We start from the raw sequence: 24989 nt of genomic DNA, 5'->3' as shown, positions 1-24989 counted from the left end.
CGTGCCGCTTGGTGTTCGGGACAAGCTGATTCGGTGGGCTCACGTCCTACCCTCCTCGGGTCACCCTGGGGTGACGAGGACAGTGGGGAGCCTTCAGGGGAGGTATTGGTGGCCTACTTTGGCTAAGGACGTTAAGGGTTATGTCTCCTCCTGTTCAGTGTGCGCTCAGAGTAAGGCTCCTAGGCACCTTCCTAGAGGGAAGTTACAACCCCTCCCCGTTCCACAGCGGCCATGGTCACATCTGTCCATAGATTTCCTGACCGATCTTCCGCCGTCTCAGGGGAACACCACGGTTCTAGTGATTGTGGATCGGTTCTCTAAGTCCTGCCGTCTCCTCCCGTTGCCCGGTATCCCTACAGCCCTACAGACTGCGGAGGCGTTATTCACCCATGTCTTTCGGCACTACGGGGTGCTGATCGGGGCCCCCAATTCACGTCTCGGGTATGGAGAGCGTTCATGGAACGCTTGGGGGTCTCTGTCAGCCTGACCTCCGGTTATCACCCCGAGAGTAATGGGCAGGTGGAGAGAGTGAACCAGGAGGTGGGTAGGTTTCTGCGGTCGTATTGCCAGGATCGGCCAGGGGAGTGGGCACGATACATTCCCTGGGCTGAAATGGCTCAGAACTCACTACGCCACTCATCTACTAACGTGTCCCCTTTTCAGTGTGTGTTGGGGTACCAGCCGGTCCTGGCACCATGGCATCCGAGCCAGACCGAGGCTCCTGCGGTGGAGGAATGGGTACAGCGCTCCAAGGAGACCTGGAGGGCCGTCCAGGAATCTCTACAACAAGCGAGTGGACGGCAGAAGAGGAGTGCTGACCGCCACCGCAGTGAGGCCCCCGTGTTTGTACCGGGGGACAGGGTCTGGCTCTCGACCCGAAACCTACCTCTCCACTTGCCCTGCCGGAAGCTGGGTCCGCAGTGTGTAGGGCCCTTTAAAGTCCTGAGGAGAATAAACGAGGTGTGTTATCGATTACAACTCCCTTCCTATTATCGTATTAACCCCTCGTTTCATGTGTCTCTCCTCAGGCCGGTGGTAGCTGGTCCCCTGCAGGACAGTGAGGTGCCGGAGGCCCCCCCCCCCCCCCCCTCTGGACATCGAGGGGTTCCCGGCGTACATGATCCGGGCCATTCTGGACTTAAGACGCCGGGTGAGGGGCCTGCAGTACCTCGTAGACTGGGAGGGGTACGGCCCAGGGGAGAGATGCTGGGTACCGGTGGGGGACATCTTGGATCCATCCATGTTGAGGGATTTCCATCGCCTCCATCCGGATCGCCCTGCACCTCGTCCTCCGGGGCGACCTCGAGGCCGGTGTCGGCGCGCTGCGGGAGCCGCGCGTCAGGGGGGAGGTACTGTCACGAGTCCGACCGAGGGTGTTTCCCCTTCCCGGGCGGGTGGCGCTTGGCGGTCGTCGTCACCGGCCTATTAGCTGCCACTGTTTTTCCTCCCCCTCCTTGTATGTTTAGTGGTAGCACCTATTCATGTTTAATTAGTTTGTCTTTATTAGACAGCCGGCCCGCCTGGTTGTTGTGCGGGATTATTTCTATGTAACCTTCGGCTCTGTTGTAGAGGTACGTGTTAGTGCCTGGTCGTGATTTTTTCCATTGTACTTTTTGGAACGTAACTTTTGTGAGCACCCTGTGGTGCGTTGGTGCTATTAAAAGACGCACAGCATTGAACTCTGTCTCCTGCATTTGACTCCACACCCACGACACCCGGAGCATTACAGGTCCTCCTCTCCTTCCCAGGAAGAAAACCGTTACAGAAACTTCATATATGTAGTGGATATACTTTCCAAGTTACAGTATTTCCTTTATAACATTTTTAGTGACATCACAAAATAACAAACAAAATGGCACTAGTATTCTATAGATCGCCTCTGAACATTCCCCACATTAGTTTCCGCAGGAAAAAGGTCTGTTGAGACAAAGCACATTCCTTTGGTGAATTTGGAGAGTGCAAGACTGGATCTTCTCCCTTGATTTACAACAGGATGTGAGTTGTTAATCCCCACTAGTTCTTTCCTTCCCACTCTACGGGTGAAAGGGGGTCTAATTTAAGTTATTCATTGCAAACCTGATCTGACCTATTTTGATTCTTGTGGACAGTCATGATGTCACCAAGCTGCTCCACCAATCCGTCAAATTTTCAAGATGAAAGACAGTTACAGCAACATTTGAACCAATATCCACGGCAACTCAACACAAAAGGGTGTATTTTTCAAAGGTTCAAGTCTGTTTTGTATGATATAAGAGCATGCTGGATGGAGCATGAAATGGCATAGAATGAGATGAGCGATGCTTGCCATGGACAAGTCTCTGGCTGGGAAGACTTTGGGCTCTGTCTTCTCAGAACCCAGGTCACAATCAGAGGCTCTGTCTGAATAATTGATCAATACGTGAGAAGTGAAAACAGAAATGCTGCTTATCACTATGTTTCCCCTCTCCCCCTGTAATGTGCATGGAATCCCACAGATCCGTCAGCCACATGCGAAGCTCCACTGAGCTGAAAGGCCTCCAAGTTCAGTTCAATTATTCAACATCCCTCCAAGATTATGAATTATTGAGATAAAAAGTATGTTCCCATATACGGCCATGTAGTCTGCTGTAGACATCGCCCACTCTCTGGACGCGTTAGGGAGCGAGCTGTGTTTGTGTGAAAAAGCAGTGAGACAGAAACTGTTCAACTCATGAACACCCATAACCGTGGGCGATAGAGGAAGCAGTGATAAACCATATTTGACAGGCTGAATTAATGACAGGTGAAATCAAAAGGAATGCTTGTTATGTCAGCTATTATATGGAATATTCTGCTTGAGGATGTATCTCAACCTCAAGTTTATATACTGTATGTTCAGATCAGTCAGAACCATAGAAGTATATTTATGAAAAGAATATTAATTGTTGCCTCCATACCGTGCCAAAGTTCTGGGCTCAAGAGAGTGGGTTTTCTCCCTAGGATTGAAATTGAAAGTGTTGTAGTTATAACTGCCATCTGTTGACATGCTCATCAAGCCAGCTCAAGTCCAATCACCCTCTATGATGGTGTGAATTGTACCCATGCCTCTGAAGAGGAGTTTGGGTTCACTTTTCTTGGCTTGAATGGGAGAGGAAACAGATGATACAATTAATTATCAATAGCTGCCTCAGTAAATCAAAGGCACTTTGGCAGCCCATGACAAAATCCCAGTGAAACTGCCTGAGTGTCTTAGCCATCTCCTCATCTCCCATTCTCAACAACTGCTCTCTGGCCGCCTGCCTCCCCTCCATCCACAAGGTGTTTGAATAGACTGTTCAAATATTTTCACTGTTGATTTCCTCCCCTCCTTTTTAGTATGTAGGCAACCTCTCTCTGGAAGAGAGCAAATCCTCCTGACTGACCGGATTAGGCTCTCCTCCCCATCACCTCAGTTATAATGAGAGTTGGCTGGGTCCGAGGCAGGGAGACCGGGGTAATAGTACCTCATTATCTCCCTGCCCATGCCGATGCTGGCCTCTGTATTCATGTTTGTGGTGAGTCTCTTGATTTCTTATGGCAGGGTAAACATTTACCCAGCAGAGAGGGGCTAGGCCATTAGGCACTGGGGAGCTGTTGTAATGGAAAGAGGGCCCACTGGAGCAAGGCCCACCTCCCTCTTTAACAAAATAACTCACTCACGCTCACTTTGGCGTGAACCTTTTATTGGAATTTACAACTGTCTGGAGACTATTCCTCTGCAGAGGTTGAACCTTGACTGTGGCCTCACATAACAAAGGCCATTAGGCAAGGTTTTTACAAGCTTGAGAAAGCTAGACAGACCCTGTGGACAAGCAATGAGTTTTCTAACTGCTAAGAAAAATGTGTTTCCATTCTGTTAAACAAATAGTGACCGACCTGAGTAGTACTGGTGGCCATCATGTTGATGTAAGGGTTTTGCTTTGTGAAATCAATTAGGTCAAATACACTTTGCGTACACAGATATCTTTGACATCCAGTTAATTTACTGCACATGGCCCAGTGCAAGTTATGTGTATGATACATTAACTCACTACATTATTGTATGACTGCGTTGGCTGCCGTCGGTGAGTGATACAACTATTATCACTGATCGTTTATGACACGAACAAGTGAGCACATTACCTATCTATCTCAGATCTATGAACAAGTGAGCATATCACATATCTATCTCAGATCTATGAACAAGTGAGCATATCACGTCTATCTCTCCATCTTCATCTTTTCATCTCTCAATGTCTTTTATAATACCTTTATACTGTGATGGGCAAACGATACTGCAAACCTACAAAAAGAGACTCTGTTCCCTTCTCAGAATAGAATCCTCCCTTCTGATATTACTTGTATTGTAAAAAAAATAACTACTGTATTTGTTCTCACATTATTCTTGACTACATGTCCAAAAGGAATAAGGTATATTGTTCTATCTCAAACATTATATTTTAATAGGTATTTTATGGGACTTTGAATGCGGTAAAGGTAGTGGTAATGAATGCATACATCATGCAGTATACCCCTGTCTACCCTGACTGAAGTTGCAGCATTTCTGTTCTGCCTCTCCACTGATTTAGAATATTTCTCATATTTCTGTAATTGTTAGGTATTTTACTTGCACATTAATTAAAATCTGACCTCCCACCGAGCTACCCACCATTTTCTGAACCTGTAATATCAAGTATTTGAGATTTATTGTTCAAAAGCCTTTTCAAGGACCCACTGGTCACGTACTTGTTCATGGCCTGATAACCCACTTTGCCTCCCCACAAGCTCTGCTAATTAAGAACTCAATTAGAGCCCTCTTTCTGTGCCTGTTGCCTGAAAGCTCATGTTGTATTATTGATATTCTGGCTACTGCAAGTGTAGGATTTTTGTTTTTAATAAATTCATGGAAAATACATAGTTAACTATGATACAGTATCACAGGAGGCTGGTGCGGGGAGGACGACTCATAATAATGGCTGGAATGGAGTAAATGGAATGGCATCAACCGCATGGAAACCACGTGTTTGATACCGTTTCATTAATTGCATTCCAACCGTTACTATGAGCCTGTCCTCCGCAATTAAGGTGCCACCAGCCGCCTGTTAACAGTATACACTCCAGATGGATTTGACAATAAGAAGTGTGCACTTCTTAATAATCATTTATAATTTCATCAAGTCAACATCCCATTCATCTTTCAGGAGAAATAGTTTGAGTAGCAAGGTGACTGGAACAATGGACCAACTATGTTACCCCAAAAGAGGGATGGTGACACTATCACAGCTCACGCTTGTTGTTATAATCAAGTCATTACTAAAACAGAATAAATAGATTACTAAATACACAAACAATTGGATTGTGGCCAGATCAGACCTACTGGGCACACACTCGTTGAATCAACATTGTTTCCAGGTCTTTTCAATGAAATGACGTTGAACCAACGTGGAATAGATGTTGAATTGATGTCTGTGCCCAGTGGGGTGGGCTGTTTTACATGACCCACAGGGAATAGCATGTCAAGCATTTCTCCTAAAACTTCACTAGGAATTCTGTGCTCTGTATTACTGAGTAAAAAGGCAATGCAAAGGAGCCTGCAGAAGTGAACTGCCATCGACATTCCCAGGCAGCACACCACCTGCATTCAAATTAAGGCTGCTAATCTGAAGAGTCAAATTGGAATTCAGATTCTATTAAGAAGCCATGCCCAGCAGCAAGTAACTCAAAACGGGCCCAGTGCAATGGGAAAGGAAACCATTACAGGGGAAACATATTAAATCACTGCTGATCTATTTGCTGAAGATAAACTTAGCATATGTCTCTGAGTGTTGCCTGGCTGGCCAGGGCACTTACCAATGAAGATGACTTTCTGGGAAGTTGATTAAAAAGACAAGTCAGGATCGAAGTCAAGGTGATATGTGCACTGCAAAAGTGATGAAATCTGTTCCTAACCGGGAAGAATTTTGGTTGGCTTCAAAGAAGATTTCATATAGCTCACTATTTAATGAAAAACTACATTACTCAATAATCCCCAGTAAGTGAATATATCTATTTAACTGTTGTTGGTGGTTTGTTGAATAAACGTGACAACTCCATGCTTTCTAAACTAGCTGAACTTCAGAACCACTTTGGATGAGTATCCAGTGTTGCGTTGGTTTTACTCATAATGCAGGATTGAGAGAGATGACAATCACAACCACAACTACCCTATTACCACCTGTGAAGAGACATCCAAAGACCAAGACGTCTAATGTTCCCCCATATGCAGCGCTTGTCTGTTGATTTCTCATTTGCTGCTGTTTGACTCCTGACATTTCATCAGGGTCTCATCTCCGGGCCAGGCATGAGCCATCATCAGGCCATATCAGGCATGGCGAAGCAATCACAGTGGGGCCTTTCTTTAGTCATGGTGTGTAGTCACACTGGCTGTGTGTGCATGTGGGAAGGGTGTTTATCCCCTTTCCCAGGACCTGCCTCTGACTCTGGGCTGGAACTGGAGCTCCCCTGGAGTGTGGCGGTAGAGAGAGGACAGATAGGGAGAGAAGGAGCCATTGTCAGCCACAGCAGGGTTGGTCTTCTGTAACAGTGCTCACGCCACACCATGATCAGCCTCAGCCTCACAGAGACTTCCAGACATACCTGGGCATCACCAAGACGTGGCTTAGAGTTAGGATCCACAGACCGCTCATTCTGAGTCTGAGCCATCATTGCCTTGTCAGAGAGATGTGTTATTCTTATGCTAGTGCTCATCACACTACAGGCCTGTTCAATCCTGTTGTGAGCTGCAGAGCTCGAAGGGATGGGCAGTCACATGGGTTGTGGATTCATGATGGTGATGTACAGTAGGGGTAGCAGAGTGATGCATGGTGCAGTGACACTGACTGTCATTTCAAAGCTACCATACTGTATGTATTTACCCTTAGGTCTCTCTCAAACCCCGAATCATCTGTTTTCAAACTAAATTGGTTGAAATTATAGTGCTGTATACTATCAAACATATTTACATTAGTATCTTACTGTTTTATAGAAATGTGGCCCAGTATCCACATAATTGAAATACATGTTCATCAATATTGCACAGGATGTGCCTCGGATGTGCATCCTCACTCCAGAAGTCTAATGTGGTCAGGTAAAGGCTTGTTCACTGGTTCACTAGCAGAGTGCCTACAGAGAGGTGCTTACCGAAGTCTTGAATAATTACCCAACATGTTTCAGCTTGTCAAACACTAATTATTCCACTCTTTTAAATGAGGCTCTCTTTCCCTTTAAATGAAGACTGGCAAAAGAGCCTAAATGATGTTTTTGGGAGACTGAACAGCATAATTCCCTAGCAGAGAGAGAGAGAGAGACAGAGAGACCGTTCCAAACAGAGTTCCACTTTAAAGAAGCCACCCATTACTTGTGGAGTGACTTCTCTGTGTAGTTACCTGAGCTCCAGGTTTATTTTTACCCTCCCTACGTCCCTCCTCATTCTTTAGCGGCTTCAGGAGATGGCGTTAGTTTGGCTTCATCTCTGACAAAAGATAAATGAGCTCTGGGTCTGTGGTGATCCACTATGGCTGCCAGGGGGTTCCAAAATAGCAAACTATTTTTCATATGAGGTGAAGTGATATGGAGTACGATGCAGTAGGTGCTAACATTTACCATTTCATAGTATGCATTTCATTCTTTATTTTTTTATTACTTTATTTTAAAACTTAAAGTTGTCTGTTTTCATGGGGTAAGACAGTACTTTCTTACTATATACTTACAAAAGCCTGGCAGCAACCTCAACTCAAGGAATGTTGCAAAGAGAGCATACAGTATCTTAATGATGTTACAATAAAACACGTTTAAAAAAGAACATGCTTGCCAAACAAATTGTATGTGAAAAGCTACTGGCTAAATTCAGGAATAATTGTGCACCATTACACATGCTGAGATAAGGAGAAAATATTGAGTTCTTAATTTATTTATTTTGTCAATATGTAGATTCAGGTTTCCTAACATGCATGTGATGTGTTTAATATTTCCCCATCTACAGTTGGCTCTGTCATTACTATGTAACAATGTGTAGTAATTAGGATAGATTTGTAGTGTCACACATCCTTTGATACCCTTTGGATCTCAGATGTGGTCATTAAGCACCTTCGCTAACACAGAGGAGAGGAGAGGAAAACAATGGCAATGTGTTTTCATGGGGAAATGTCCTGTGTCAACAGGAGCTCCACCAACGCTACCAGCTAAAAGAAAGTTCCCCATTTAAATGAGGAGCTACAGAGCCGTGGAGGCTCTTTGAAGAAATGTGCTCGGCACAAACAAGAGCGAGCGGCAGCCTCTCCTGTGTTTTTATTAACAGACGGAACATGGCTGACACCTGATGGGTGATCAAACACAGATCCTCTCTCCCTGAATCCTCATGGGTGCTCATCTTTGTACTCTTCTCTCCACAGATGAATGTGCAGACCATGTTACCGGAACACCCCTCCTCTCAATATTTACAAAAGCCTCTATCACCAGAATGTCTCCATGTTCTCTGTAAAGGGAAATTGTTCATGGGTGTTTCAGAATTATCCCTCTGTATTCACTATAACCTGTCATGGCTTAAGTTGTAATGCCACCCAGCATGTTTTGTGTCCTTCGATACATTCTGATTCTGATGTCCTGCTAAAGCATCCCTGAGTACGAAGTGCCTCCCTTGTAAGTCAAGGTGCCTTATAATGGAGAGGGCTTGTGTCTCACAGTAAGATATGTCAATATGTTATTCAGGCCATAGGGATTCCATTGGTGTGCTGCATGAGTGGCTGTTAGAGTGATATTAGCATGTGCATTACGATGGGAAGCAATCGGAGGAACACAGGCAGGTCGACGGACACACAGGAGATTTGTACTCTGAGGGACACTCCCTGTCACTGAGGTGAGATGATTTATGATTTATTTTCCAATAACTCCCAGCTTGCAATGAGCACTGGGCCCTCCTGTCAACAAACTGTGGGCACCACAAGCCCCAGCTCTCTCTCTCGCTCTCTCTCTCTCACTCACTCACTCACTCACTCACTCACTCACTCACTCACTCACTCACTCACTCACTCACTCACTCACTCACTCACTCACTCACTCACCACTCACTCCACCCACCACTCACACCACTCACACACACACACACACACACACACACACACACACACACACACACACACACACACACACATATATATATATATATATATATATATATATATATATATATATATATTTAACAGCTTCTCTGTTCCTTCCAGAATTGAGCCAATAGGTGTGGGCGCCTGCAGGTAACACTAATACAGCTTATTTGTACATGTTTATGTTGGGTAAGTGGAACAAGGCAAAGAATGGTGGGTAGATTAAAAAGCCACGACTGACAGAGCTCAAGTGGTTGGACTGAGATGGAGTCTGGCAAGCTCTGCACACCTGGGCCTCCAGGCAGATGGTTTGGGCTGGGGTTACATAACGCCAGGCACAGCCATATGTCTCTCCACCACACACAAACTACGTCAGGAAACCATAGGTTTCACTCCCATTGCAGCCCAACTGAGACCGAAGGCCAAGTGTGTTGCACCCTGATCCCAGACCAGCTGTTCAGCAAGTTGTTTTTTTCCTTATGTTGTCACAGTGAAGGCTGGCAGGAAGACAGACAATGCTCCAGTGTATGGAGGAGTCAATGACCATGACCACAAAACATTACATCCAGATTGATATTGTACAGGCATTGTACAGTACTGTACTGCAGGGTATCCCAAACTCTGTCCTGGGGCCCCCCTGGTTGCACATTTAGTTTATTTCCCTAGCACTACACAGATGATTCAAAGGGGGGCAGGAAAGAGTTTGGAAAACCCTGCTGTACTGTACTGATGTAGAGACGAATGGTGCATATTCAGAATTAGTGAGGGACATAATATATTTTTGCTTATATGTGGAGATACTTTTTGAGCCACAAATGTGGTACAGACATACTTCTGAGCAACTAAAGTGGTACAGACAATGAATTCCAAGATACATGAATTAGGTGTGGGATTTTAAGAAAAGATTGCCGATGTCGAATAAGTGATGTCCGCTTCCTGAACTTTGGTTATTGTTAGCTACAGGATTTAGTGAAGAAAGCTTAGGCTTCTCTGAGCTTCTTAGATTTTCAATCTTGACACGTTTTCCATGGTAGATTTCCCTATTATGGAAAAACTGGTTTGAGCAGAGAAGGCTTAACACACACACACACACAGGGGCGGAGTGGGACAGAGATTCAGCCCTGTATTTTTCACCCTATCAGCCCACATCATCGCACGTGCACAGGATCACTGGAACCAGAAGACCAGGGAACCACACTGCATGTGCTGCACCCATAATCCTCCTAGGGTAGGTCAAATTGTATTTTAAGGGTCCATAATAAACCCTTTATAAGGCATTTATAAGGCATTTACAAACCATTTGCTCACCATGATTAATCATTACTCCCACATTTGTAAATGTTTTAGTAAGCTATTAAATTCACACATGTATATATATATTTCCTTAAACATCCTGTGTTGTGTGCTTATTCTTTTACCAGGTACTGCAGGAATGTCTGCCAATGGCATGCCCGTCTTTTAGCGAGAAATTACACTGTTCCCCTCACATGACCATCACGCACATAAGCATGGCGGGTGTGGAAACAATTCAATTAACTTTAATTAATCACACAGGCAGATATAGTCATAAAGGATTATATACATACAAGTCAGGCCAAGTTAAAACCTAGGCAACAGTAAAAAAAATTTTTAAAAGAAATATTACATTGGAAACTGTTGGAATAGCTTCCCATATGCCCACTACGCGCGTGGTGGCCATAAATATAATTAGTGACCTATTTCAAAAACAAAATGACCAAGTGGAGATCTGGATGGCAAGACAAATCAACGTAACCTATCCATGTAAGAAATGGTCTAAAATCAAACTATTGGTTCAGACCTTTTAGGGGACATGGTGGAGAAACAGTGAATCCAATACAATTCTCTTCTCAGTAACAGATTATCAGTATCTCCCCCCTCCTAGGAGCCTGAACATGTTCAATACCAATGTATCGAAGAGAGCTAATTTTGTGACGAACCTTCATGAATTGCGCAGCCACAGGGTTTCTCTGGTCAAGTGTCCTGATATTACTCCTGTGTTCTGCCATCCTTGTTTCCAGAGCTTGTTTAATTTTTTCCTACATTTACCATATTTTTTGTAGAACATGTAATGCTACTCTTAATCTTAATGGCCATGCCCGTGATGGGGTGATTGAACATTGTGCATTTGTTCGTCTGTAATCTGTAATTACAGTTCGGCACATTGTCTAGGAAGGTGCATTGGCCATCCTATAGAAACAGTGTGCAGGCCTTCCAGTTCTTTAGAAGTATTCTTTATTAGCCCACGTTTTTAAGGATCTGCATCTTATCACGTTTGAAGGTAAGACCCAGGTGCAGACAGTGTTGAAGAAACAAAAGTTTATTATTTAAACCGGGACAGGCAAACGACAGGTCAAGGCAGGCAGAGGTCAATGATCCAGAGAGGGTGTAAGGCAGCGGAACAGCAGGCGGGCTCAGGGTCAGGTCAGGCAGAGGGCGGTAATCCAGAGTAGAGGCAAAGGTACAGGACGGCAGGCAGGCTCAGGGTCAGGTCAGGCAGAGGGCGGTAATCCAGAGTAGAGGCAAAGGTACAGGACGGCAGGCAGGCTCAGGGTCAGGTCAGGCAGAGGTCGGTAATCCAGAGTAGAGGCAAAGGTACAGGACGGCAGGCAGGCTCAGGGTCAGGTCGGGCTGAGGTCGGTAATCCAGAGTAGAGGCAAAGGTACAGGACGGCAGGCAGGCTCAACGTCAGGGCAGGCAGAGGTCGATAATCCAGAGTAGAGGCAAAGGTACAGGACGGCAGGCAGGCTCAGCGTCAGGGCAGGCAGAGGTCGGTCATCCAGAGTAGAGGCAAAGGTACAGGACGGCAGGCAGGCTCAGCGTCAGGGCAGGCAGAGGTCGGTCATCCAGAGTAGAGGCAAAGGTACAGGACGGCAGGCAGGCTCAGCGTCAGGGCAGGCAGAGGTCGGTCATCCAGAGTAGAGGCAAAGGTACAGGACGGCAGGCAGGCTCAGCGTCAGGGCAGGCAGAGGTCGGTCATCCAGAGTAGAGGCAAAGGTACAGGACGGCAGGCAGGCTCAGGGTCAGGTCAGGCAGAGGTCGGTAATCCAGAGTAGAGGCAAAGGTACAGGACGGCAGGCAGGCTCAGCGTCAGGGCAGGCAGAGGTCGGTCATCCAGAGTAGAGGCAAAGGTACAGGACGACAGGCAGGCTCAGCGTCAGGGCAGGCAGAGGTCGGTCATCCAGAGTAGAGGCAAAGGTACAGGACGACAGGCAGGCTCAGCGTCAGGGCAGGCAGAAAAGGTCAATACCGGGAAACTAGAAAACAGGGACTAAAGCAAAGACAAGAGCAAGGTAAAACACTGGTAGGTTTAAACGATCAAAACGAACTGGCACAGAAAGACATAAAACACAGGTATAAATACCCAGGGGATAATGGGTAAAATGGGTGACACCTGGAGGAGGGTGGAGACAAGCACAAGGACAGGTGAAACAGATCAAGGCGTGACACAAATCTTCCTAAATTGCACTGGTCACACGTTTATAAAGAATTTATTAAGTATAAATAACACTCACTTTAGATTAGGGACTGCAAAAATACTTGATTTATGATTAGTACATGGTTTATTAATGTGTGAGTAATGATTAATGAACACACCATTCATAAATGCCTCAAAAAGGGTTTATTATGGATCCTTATAAAAAAGTGTTAACTATCCTAGTTATTGAATAAACACATATGTTAGACAAAGAGGAGAATCAACAGATAAATGCCTTATAGATGACCATTGGCTTATATAATACCTTATAAAAGCTTAAGTACACATTTCAAATTAGTGCCGGTCATGTGTTTCCCTAGCCCACTTAGTTAAGTGTTTAAATATTAGGCTAAATATAGTTCAATAGAAGAAAACAGAGAGAGAAGGAGAGAGAGAGTTCCTTAATGTTTTGGCTGTATAATCCAGCCAATGGCTACATTAAGGAACTGTCAGGCTCTCTCTCTCTCTCCCTCTCTCTCTGTTTTCTTCTATTGAATGCAATTTAAAACCTTCTGTGTTTGTCATAGAACGATGCCGGGACTAGTTTATGTGGATGTGGAAAGATTTCCAGCTTTGTGCTTTATCTGACAGTGCCTCGTATGCGTATCTTTCTGGCCAAGAATTGATGGGCCTTTTTCAGCTAATGAAATAGGTGGGAAATAGGCGAGGCCGGTCAGCCTCGAGTGGCGGTGGCTATGTAATATAATCCGACACCAGAGTCACTGTTACTACAGCACAAGAACTAAGAGCCAATTGCTGGCTGAAGGGACTGAGATTCAGAAGCAAATAGACATTGATAAAACAATTAAAATACACAGACAGTCCCCGAATTGACCTTTAACAGAGGATTATTTAGCAATTATTTTGCATTCATTCAGTCTTTCATTGACTTGTATTTAACAAAAAGCAGTAGCACTGTATTTAATGTCTAATAGATGGCTACTGGCTATATCCTTATGTACATATTCCTTATCCCCTTACACTGTGTATAAGACAGTAGTTTTGGAATTGTTAGTTAGATTACTTGTTGGTTATCACTGCATTGTCGGAACTAGAAGCACAAGCATTTCGCTACACTCGCATTAACATCTGCTAACCATGTGTATGTGACAAATAAAATTTGATTTGATTTGATTTGATTTGAATCGAACTACTTTTTAGGCTATTGCAAGTTAGTGCCTGTCATATCTGTTCCCCCGAATCCCCCTTTCCATAATTATGCCTAAGTGTTAATTAACCTACTATTTCATACAATATACAGCCAAAATATTAGGCATAACTGGCAGCAGTAGGCTTACTGGGCTACATGATCTGTGTCAGTGCAGTGTGTCTTTCCCTGTTTTCTTCATACCTCGACTGCAGCATCACTGTCCTCTGCTGCAATGGTGGCAGCAGTTGATCTGTCATTTCTCACAGACACAGACACCAGCACTCGGACCAGCAGAACCAGAACTTTTAGTAAATAAATGGTTAATTTCACAAATTTAGCAGCGTCGCCCTCAAGTGCCCTTTTTTTTTGTCTCTAACTTTTTCGGGCACCACCTTTCAGTTGTTTTAATCTCCTGTACTAACTGGGTGACTGACAGAGAGTCCGAGCGTGTCTCACTCTCTCTGATGATGCACGAGAGAGAGAGAAAGAGAGAGAAACCAATCCATGAGAATATTATCAGGGATTAACCATCCATGGGAAATTAGTGAATAAAACTGAAACTATAGACAATAGAGGGTAGGGTAGGTAAACAAGGTACTTCATCGTGTTAATCACTATAGACCCTGTACACTTTCCTTCCCCAAACATGCTAATGGCACTGCCAACCACGACTAAGAGTGGTTTGGAAATGATTGATTGCCAAAATTACATCAAGGTGACTTTCACTCAGTTTGATCGATAATAAGGAACACACTTAACAGGGGGAGTTCTGGTGTAAGAATTCATTCATCAGTTATACCTGCAGTCATTATCTTTTCCTTGGCTTTTTGGGTAACTTTTAACAGAATATCAAGAGAGTAGAATTGGTCAAGCACAGATATGATAGCATACCTGAGCAAAGTGTATTTTATGGTGACTACTAGTTGCCAAAAGTTATTTTGCATTCTTATCTCAGCTCACTGGTCACCATAGCAGCACCCACCCGTAGCATGCGCTCCAGCAGGTATATCTCACTGGTCACCCCCAAAGCCAATTTCTCCTTTGTCCGCCGTTCCTTCCAGTTCTCTGCTGCCAATGACTGGAACAAACTGCAAAAATCACTGAAGCTAGCTTTAAGCACCTGTACATAGCCCATCTATAAACAGCCCATCCAACTACCTCATCCCCATACTGTATTTATTTATTTATCTTGCTCCTTTGCACCCCAGTATCTCTACTTGCACATTAATCTTCTGCACATCTATCATTCCAGTGTTTAATTGCTATATTGTAATTACTTTGTCACCTTGGCCTATTTATTGCCTTTACCTCCCTTATCTAACCTCATTTGCACTCGCTGTATATAGACTTTTATTTTTTTCTACTGTATTATTGACTGTATGTTTGTTTATTCCATGTGTAACTCTGTGTTGTTGTGTGTCGAACCTCTGTGCTTTATCTTGGCCAGGTCGCAGTTGTAAATGAGAACTTGTTCTCAACTAGCCTGGTTAAAAAAAGGTGAAATAAAAAATAAATAAAATAAAATTCAAGCCTTGACGTGAACTTGCCCCATGCATGGAAGGAAATGTTCGAAACTCAAATTGTGGATTGAATCTGACAACAACTGCAGCACGCAGAACAGCTTTGCCCGATTGCCTGTTGAGCAGGTTCCCCCTCCCATCATTCCGCTCCCTGTCTCCCATCCTCTTGGGCCCTGTGTCTAAACAGCTGTGCTGGCTCCGGTCACACACTCCTCGTATGTGACTGTATGAGAGGGTCAGCCCAGCTGTAGAGATGAGAGCTCTGTCTCTCTCTGTCCATTTGGCCCAGTGCCCCCTGACTGGCCTGCACACAGAGCACACTGTGCCTATGGGCTAAAGCAACACATACAAAGAGCGCCCCATGTGTGAGACCACAAATGAAAGATCAAACATCAATGTTCACCATAGGGCCTCTGAGCAAGCTGTTAATCACACTGAACATAATGTGTTCCAGTTGAGAGAAGAGGATCCCCAGTGTACGCCAGTCAAGTGTGTGTTTTTTATTCAAGTTTAAAAAAAAGATCCACACAACAGGGGATGTTTTGGATTGAAAAGGGAAATGCAGCAGTGGACAGAACAGATGGAAAGTGTTTTGGGAGGCGCAGGGTAGCTGGCATATACCTGTACGTCTTTGGGTCATTCCACCAATTCAGTACCTTTTGAGAAGAGTAACTTGGTCTAAAGAAACTTTGTCATAATGAGCATATGTTCAACTTCATAAAAAAACATGTTTCCCCATCTCAAGAGGTATTATTTTTAAATACGATAGTTAGTGCCTATTGCATGCTAAATAAAGTAACACGGTTGACAATTTCATCTTAAATCATCCATGAATCCTGTTGTGGAAACTTGTTGTGTGCAACAGGGAGTGGCAATGAAATATATAAAAAATATGAATTGTTAAAAAATGTCTAGCCTGTCTATCTATGGGTAACAGGGTTGACGTATTATGCTCGAGCCCCTCAGTTTTTCACCCCAAAACACCAGAAAATGGCTAAAAACAGTAGAACCAGCTCACCTGCTTTTACACTATGATTTGACTATTAGATGTTCAATGTTTCTTTTGAAAAATAAATATTTTAAAATACTGAATTTCACCATATTAAAACAAGAGTTCAGTTCACGTAACAGGGTTGACCTTAAAACGAGGGACAGACATAAATTAATCACTAATCACATTAAATAACTAATCATCTTCAGAACTTTGTTTTTCAGTTACAAAATAACTAGGGCTTTACAATGATGGTGAAAACGTATCAAATTCACATATCAAATATGAGAAGACAGGGCAAATCCCAGGACGTGGCAACAAATAGCCCAACAGCCCCACCCCACCACTCTGAGAGGCTTATGCAAACCCTGGGGGAGGGTGATGGATTTTCCCCCTTACACACAGTGAGAGGAGCAGATGCTGGAGAAAGATTTTGGACGTCACTAGAAGTAAAATATGAGTGTGTGTGATACACTAGTTCAGAGTTCTGAAGTTTCAATAACTTCTACCATACTTGGAGGGTGAGTAGAGAACGAGGTTACACACCCTCATGCTGTGTAAAGTACCTCCCCAGGAAGGCCCAGATTTCTAGTTAGATTAGTTTACTTCTGAAAGTTAGATTTGTTGATATATTGGGAAAAAAATTACATTTTCAATTTTCTGTGGTTGTATCAGACCATCAGATTGTGTTACAATAGGAAATTTACTGAACTCGTGACACATTGCGTTCCTTACACTCCCTTTGTCCACTAAACAACAACAAAGGCCACTCAAATCAAATACTGTGTGCTATAATTGTTAAACAATTATTTCATTATGTTCACTGATTGTATTATGAGCCAATTTAATTTCAGTTACAAAGCACCCACTTAAAATGTGATTCTAGTCGAAGAAAATATATATATAAATTTGTATAACCAATGACTGTTTTTCCAATAAAGTTGTTGCTCCTTGCTCAAATATTTTTAATGAGCCACTCTTAATGGTCAGTTGGTAGGGCATGGCATTGGGGATACATTTAAGAACAACCATTTCCATTCGGAATGACTATGTTATTTTGCGGTACTTGAAGAAACTTGATACAATAATGCACACACTGTAATATTATTGTTAAACCATAACACACTAGACTCTTGACAAAAATAAATATTGATGCACAAATATCAGAGAGCCATCTTGATCAACCCTATATGTCCTGCTTACACTCCCTTTGTCCAACTAAGAATTGTTCTATTCATATCTATAATAATTACTCGATTCCATTAGTTAACGTATTGTTTATTTTGAAAAGGGCATTAGACTAGAGAAGAGGAGGGGTCTGTTTAAAAATGATTGAAATGAACCAGTGGAGGTGGAGGTAGTTCTGCCACGGTGAGTTATGGATGCCCAGCAGAGAGGAGCCTCTTCATTAGGGGAGTGATTCAAATTGATGGGAGCCCATAGAGCCTAGGTTCCCCTGAACTCCCTGGAGCATAGCTCTCATTCTCCGCTCATTTATTTGGGACTTTGTGTTGATCAATAAAAGGTTCCTACTGCTCACCATGGGGTCTGGCTGGGAGAAATAAAAACACAGAGAAAAAAGGGACTTGTTTTGATGTCGAAGACAAACATAACTGTGAACAATTCCAGCTTTAGAGAATCTTGGGGGAAACTGGCTTCGGCTTTTGTTTTCTGAAATTATTTGTTTACAGGGTCTCTATTTTTGGTCGGTTTGAAACCGGAGCAGTTCCTTTCAAGGCTCCCAAACACCTTAAAAAAATATGTTCTACAAGAAATGTTTGTTTAGTATGTTCAATATTATTTGACTATGATTGGCTTCGACAAGTATAAACACAAGATAAAGTACAGTTATATTTCCTCCATGGATGCCCTACAGTTAATACTTTAATTTGTTAAATTAGACTTATTGGTCTAATAGGTTACATTTATCTTAAATAATGCTGTTGTATCTGCTATTGTAGCATAGTACAGTACATCATAATTTACTTGTGTAATTAGGTAATATCTGGTTGGAAATATCATAACTACAACAAAGATCTTTCAGTATTGACTTACTGCATTAATTAAGTATGCATTTTGTATGTAAGCATTTCACTGTTAGTCTACAACTGCTGTTTTACGAAGCATGTGACAAATACAATTAGATTTGATTTGTGGACAGAAGGAACACACTTAAGTAATTACTGAAGGGAGCAGAAATGAATTTCTGTGTGCTAGACAGGGGACAGACATTAGGCTGAGATATTGAATTGGGTCCAGGTCCTCTTTCTCAAGGTGTGTACAGTTCAGCTCATTATTGTAGTAGGGCTGTAGTGTACAGCTCAGGGCCCACTGCTCCCCACTGTCTGCTACTCCACGCCTGATTTGGGCTAAACTAACTGAGAGGTGAATCACAGGTCAGAAGCTCTCTGAGGAAACAAAGGCACAGGATTTGAACTACACGGGTGTTTATGGTATTTCTATGCTGTAAATGTGAGCTTCATGGATGTTATTCGCAAAATGATCCAGAATCAGGACATAGAAATTGACTACAAAATTAGGTACCAAGTCACAACTTACTGTATTTCAAGAAATGAGACTGTTTTATCTGAATGTGGACATTGAAACCTTCCTCTGTAGCCCCATAGATCAACAGTGTGGAATACGTGTGAGAATTTGTTTTGTGTTTAGGCCTTTTACTCTTTAAGATCTCTATTCCCTGTGCTGAAGTTCAGAGTATGTGAGAGCAGGCAAGGGGAAGGGTTGGAATCACAGTTCTGATAAGATGCTACTGTCTGCTCAGACACTGGGGAGCTTTTTGACTCTTTTCACATTTTCCTGAACTCAGACAAATATATCCAGAAGCGATCAGTGGATTCCATATGAGCAGGTTTGATAAAAAATAGTTATTATGACAGGAAGGAGTGTCAATCAGACATCAGGGGCGGAAGGAAAAGTAAAATAAACATAAGTCATGGAGACAAAAATGTTATATAAAGCTCTCCTTGAAGTTCACCATCACACCTCTTTACCCCCAGTGTGTCTGTTCTATAATGGCACAAAGTAGGGATCGGTTGATGCTGTCTTTTTCATTTCTCAGCCTTTTGTGAACAGAGAGAGAGAGAGAGAGAGAGAGAAGAAGAAGAAGAGTGGTTGCTGGGGATTGGACCCAGTCCCTGCACACCCAATTAAAGGATTCCTACTGTATGCTCAAAGACAGTCTGGCAACATGTGTTCTGACATTTGTCTTCGTGAGTGTTGTGATTTACGGTACCATGGAGCTAAAGGCTAAATTAGCAACCCCCCAACATCAGAGACCTCACGGTAATGTCTGATGGGCTGGATTTGTCAGACAGCATTGTGCAGGCAGCATGCTGCGGTCTTTCATCAGAAGTTGTTGTGTATGTATGGGCAGCTGAGCAATATGCTTTTTGCTTTGTGAACAAAGCTGCTATGCATACCAGTGGCTTTTGCTTCATGACCCATAAAAGACGCTGAAATAAAATGAATGATAAAGCCAAACCTACCTTCTCTAGTATATAAGTAGTATATAGTATATAAGGCTGTCATTGTAAATGACAATTTGTTCTTAACTGACTTGCCTAGTTAAATAAAGGTTACACAAGTAAGATTACCAAACTGGTGTATGTGGTGAGGTAATTGCACACAGTCATATACAGTATACACTATCAGAAATGTAAGGAATTCTCCTTTTCCTAATTTATTGCATGAATGTAAAATTTTATGACATTACATTTTGTGCTCCCCCATTCCAGTGTCTTATATCAAAGACTGTATCATGGAAAACAAAATGGGGATTAAATGTTCTCCCAGTGATCCTCAAATGATGAAAATATTTATGGTGAAGTGGATTCTCTGGGTCATTAGTGTAATCAGGAGACATATGGAGCAGGGCCCGATTTCCCAAAAGCATCTCAAGGCTAAGTTCATCATTAGAACCTTTGTAGGAGCATCGTTACATTTTTTAGCTGTTTCCCCAAAACCATCGTTAGTAGAGCTGCACTTCAAAACGCTTATTATTTACCGACTCCCTCAGACCACTTGTAGAACAGCTAAGTGCGTCGTTAGATCATTTTTTTGCCCTTCTGCGTCACTTTATACACATAAGATCTCCGCTAAAATTAGAATCAAGATGTTTATCTGTCTCTCTGTGACAGCCGATAACTTCAGATCAAAGTTCACTACAAATATGAAGTTCGGAATGTCTTTGAACTTGTTTCAAATTAAAGCCGAGATGACTCCAGTATACTGTAGGCTACATAGGCTTATATATTTAAAGAATATTTAAATAAATGTAATTTTCATTATTTTTTTCTATTTTGCTAATTGCAGGCTAGAGTCTGTCATTTTTTGCCTCAGTATATTTCATGATGAGTAACAACATGTGCACAGTGATGTGTCAAATCTGTGATTTAGTGCATTATTATTGGGTAGCATTAGAATAAGCTGCCTCAATATTGGCAGCCATAGGGGTCAAATCTCTCTAGGAGCTGATCCTTCATCAGTATTGTGAAATGTTAACTCTGTAGTTAAGGTAACATTTTAATTTAGAAAGCTGATCTGAGAGCAGTGCTGCCTTTCTTTCCTTTCATTACGTTCCCTGCCCTTCAGGACATCTACAGTACCGGGTGTCACACGAAGGTCAAGAAGATCATCAAAAGCCTTAGCCACCCGAGCCATGGCCTGTTTACACCACTGCCTCTGGATGATAACGGGGTGAAGTACTTAAGTAAAAATACTTGAAAGTACCACCACTTTTTTTGAGTATCTGTACTTTACTTTACTATTTGTATTTTTGACTACTTTTACTTGAACTTCACTACATTCCTAAAGAAAATTATGTACTTTTTACTCCATACATTTTCCCTGACACCCAAAAGTACTCATTACATATTGAATGGTTAGCAGGACAGGAATATTGTCCAATTTGCGCACTTACAGTATTAAGAGAACATCCCTGGTCGTCCCTACTGCCTCTGACCTGGTGGACTCACTAAAAACAAATGCTTTGTTTGTAAATGATGTCTGAGTGTTGGAGTGTGCCCCTGTGTTTGAGTGTGCCCCTGACTATATTTTTTTTAAAGATGGTGCCGTCTTGTTTGATCTATATGTTTGATCTATATATATTTTTTATTTTTATTATTTATATTTTTACTTTTGATACGTAAGTATATTTGGTGTGGCAGGTCGCCTAGTGGTTAGAGCATTGGGCCAGTAACCAAAAGGTTGCTAGATTGACAAGGTAAAAATCTGTCATTCTGCCCCTGAACAAGGCAGTTAACCCACTGTTCCCCGGTAGGATTGTAAATAAGAATTTCTTCTTTATCTGACTTGCCTAGTTAAATAAAGGTTAAATAAAAAATATAAAACATATTTGAGCAATTACATGAACATTTGATTCTTAAGTATATTTAAAACCAAATACTTTTAATATTTTACTCTAGTAGTATTTTACTGGGTGACTTTCAGTTTTACTTGAGTCATTTCCGATTAAGGTATCTTTAATTTGACAATGACAATTGGGTACTTTTTCCACCACTGCTATTACTGTCATTGGCACACGCACGTATACCCCCATAGGACAGTAGCTAACCATTAGGACAGCAACAACCCATAAGGACAGAAACAACCCATATGGACAGCAACAACCCATATGGACAGCAACAACTCATGTGGACAGCAACAACCCATATGGACAGCAACAACCCATAAGGACAGAAACAACCCATATGGACAGAAACAACCCATATGGACAGCAACAACCCATATCGACAGCAACAACCCATATGGACAGCAACAACCCATATGGACAGAAACAACCCATATGGACAGCAACAACCCATATGGACAGAAACAACCCATATGGACAGCAAAAACCCATATGGACAGCAACAACCCAAATGGACAGAAACAACCCATATGGACAGCAACGACCCATATGGACAGAAACAACCTATATGGACAGAAACAACCCATATGGACAGAAACAACCCATATGGACAGCAACAACCCATATGGACAGCAACAACCCATATGGACAACAACAACCCATATGGACAGAAACAACCCATATGGACAGCAACAACCCATGAGGACAGCTAAGCTCCAGAGCCAGAGTAGAGCAGAGTAGAGTTAGCGGATAGCAGGCCATCCCAGCAGCCAGTGGGGAAGTGAAGTGTACTCTCACAAGGTGAGCTGATGCTGGAGGAGAGGAGAGGAGAAGGCAGCCTTGCGGTCAGCAGGGAGCAAGCGGGCCCCAGGGAGAAGCTCTTAACTTCTGTCAGGTACAAATAACCACGCAATTTTTCACCTCCTGATTTTAACTGAGAAAATCACTCCGGTCCCTAGTCATATGAACTCTACACACATGCCATGAGTCAATTCTAACTCTGACAGAAAATAGTTGGCCGTAACCTGACAATTATGTTGTCCTCACACAAAGCGGATTTATGACCAGAAAATTTGTTTTTCTTTGTAGTTTGTCGTGTCTTTAGGATATTTTCTCAGTTCTAGAGACACTTTGACTATGTAATGTAGAGCAATTTACTTTGCATATCTGTGTTTGTATAGAAAGTAATTATGGGTTGTATGGGTTGGAAATACTAATTACTACCACCAGCTACAATAGTCCTTTAAAGTAGAATATAAATTACATTTTTCTGTCATCTAGATGTCATCTTGAAAAAACATATTTCCCTTCAATAACATACATAAGCCCACTTAGGAATACACAGCTGCCTGTACAGCAGCACTTATACAAGGAAATCTAAACCTTTATTTATAGTAAATTCCGGAATTTGCTATTGTTAGGTTGCTGCTAGGTGGTGCTGTTCAGTAGCATTGTTTCATTCAATAGAGTGAGACACAAAGTTCCAGGTACATTTAACCATGATAGTCTATACATCATCCTTAACATATCTCAGTTAAATTGAAACACTATTGTGTGTAGAACATGTTCATGTTAAAATTCACAAACCTTTGACTGCATAGCTGTCTCCCGTAAAGTTGGAGGTGGCAGAACTACCTGAGGTCTTTTGCACCCAGGAGGCGTAACACATTCATTCAGTTCGGTACTGAATGTCTAAGTGTACGTGCCCCCGTGCCAGAGTACTCCACCATATATCACATCATTTAACACTTTGAACTGTCACAAACGAGTCACAGGGCTTCTCTCCTGATACCACGATCTGTCAGAATGACATCATAAATACAATCATTACCCCAACGTTGGGTCTTTATTCTGGCAACTGTTTCAATCCATTGCCGTGCCTCTTCATTTCCTACACATGAATAAGTGAAACATCATTAATATAGCTCTTTCATTATGGTCTGGCACTCCACACTGCAGTACATCATCAAGAGGAAAATCATTTGTAGTGCATCTGTGTTTGGAGGGGAACCATTCTGATTTCCGATTTGTAAAGCAACAAAGAGATGTCATGATGTCCACTGGAGAAAACATCCGTATTGAAAAATCTAATTTTCTAATTTATTGCTATTTGTTCCCACTACTCACATACTATACATTGGACAGTATATTCTATTTTTGATTTTGGTTTTAATCTCTTGAACCATTGGTTGAATCTTTACACCTTCACTTGATCAATACGTTAAAAAACAAACACAAGGACATTACCAAAAATTTTGTTTTACACCAGGGCATAGAAAGATTGGCTACTCTTGGAAGAAGAAAACTGCCCAAAGTTGAGTTTGCTGGGAGGCATCGTTGATGGGGCGATGGGCCTAAGTAAGTATGTCAGTAAGTCAGTCAGTAAGTACCCTCTGACAATAACAAGCACTCCCAAGACATGCTGAAAAGTCCATCAGTCTCAGAGGCTATTCTATTGTCTGATAAACTTTCTCTGAAGGGTGTCCTACCTTGTGTCTCTAGTGTCTTCCTCCTGTGCTCTCCTGATTTGAAATATTGCCTTACATAATGAGGGAGAAAAATAGAGCGGTGGTGCACCCCTGAGCTGGTGTCAGCTTAATCAATCATTTTTAAACACAGGGAGAGAGGCAGCCATGTAGCACTGCCCGCCTCACATCCGCACATCCTTCCTCTGCTCCAGTCGATGACAGCGGCATAATTCATTAGAACTCAAAAATTAAACCAGCAGCAGCATCAAACTCGTCCTTGCATCCTCTGTGTGTTTAAACGCGGGGTGGGGAGGGTGTGTGCGTGTGCAGCTGTCTGTGTGTCCGTGTGTGCATGCGTGAGTACGCATGTGTTTGTTTGTGTGTGTGTGGGGGGGGCTCACAGTCCGCTCCTGTATGTACCTTCAAGTTCAATTTTCCCTGGTTAAGCCATTGAACTTGAGAAAGAGAGAGATGTTGAAGTAAGGTTCACAGAGTTACATTGCAGTGGGTCAGGAGGTTATGAATTTTGGAGGATACAGGCCTAAGCAGAAGAAGAGGGATTAGTCCTAATATCAGGCAAGTGAGAGATTCATTCTTCCTTTTCCTGAAAGTATCTTCTTTCCACAACGATCCTGTGGTTAGTTCATAAGGAGCTCTGAGCTCGTAAGTTGTAAACTTTTTAGTACAAACAAAATAATTATTTTGCATGACCAAAATAACTATTTTGGTTATTTTACGTTTGGTCAACTCTACTGCAATTATCCTGATGTGAGGGAGTAATGGAATGGCGCCAGAGGGGATGGCTGCAGTTTTATGTGCATTTTAACCAACTGTGATATTTTGTTAGTTTTTTTTGCGTTGT

Source organism: Oncorhynchus nerka, linkage group LG25, assembly GCF_034236695.1.
Source record: "Oncorhynchus nerka isolate Pitt River linkage group LG25, Oner_Uvic_2.0, whole genome shotgun sequence".
In the NCBI taxonomy this organism is placed as follows: Eukaryota; Metazoa; Chordata; class Actinopteri; order Salmoniformes; family Salmonidae; genus Oncorhynchus; species Oncorhynchus nerka.
The sequence above is the reverse complement of the archived record's forward strand: the minus strand, read 5'-3'. Positions refer to the sequence as shown.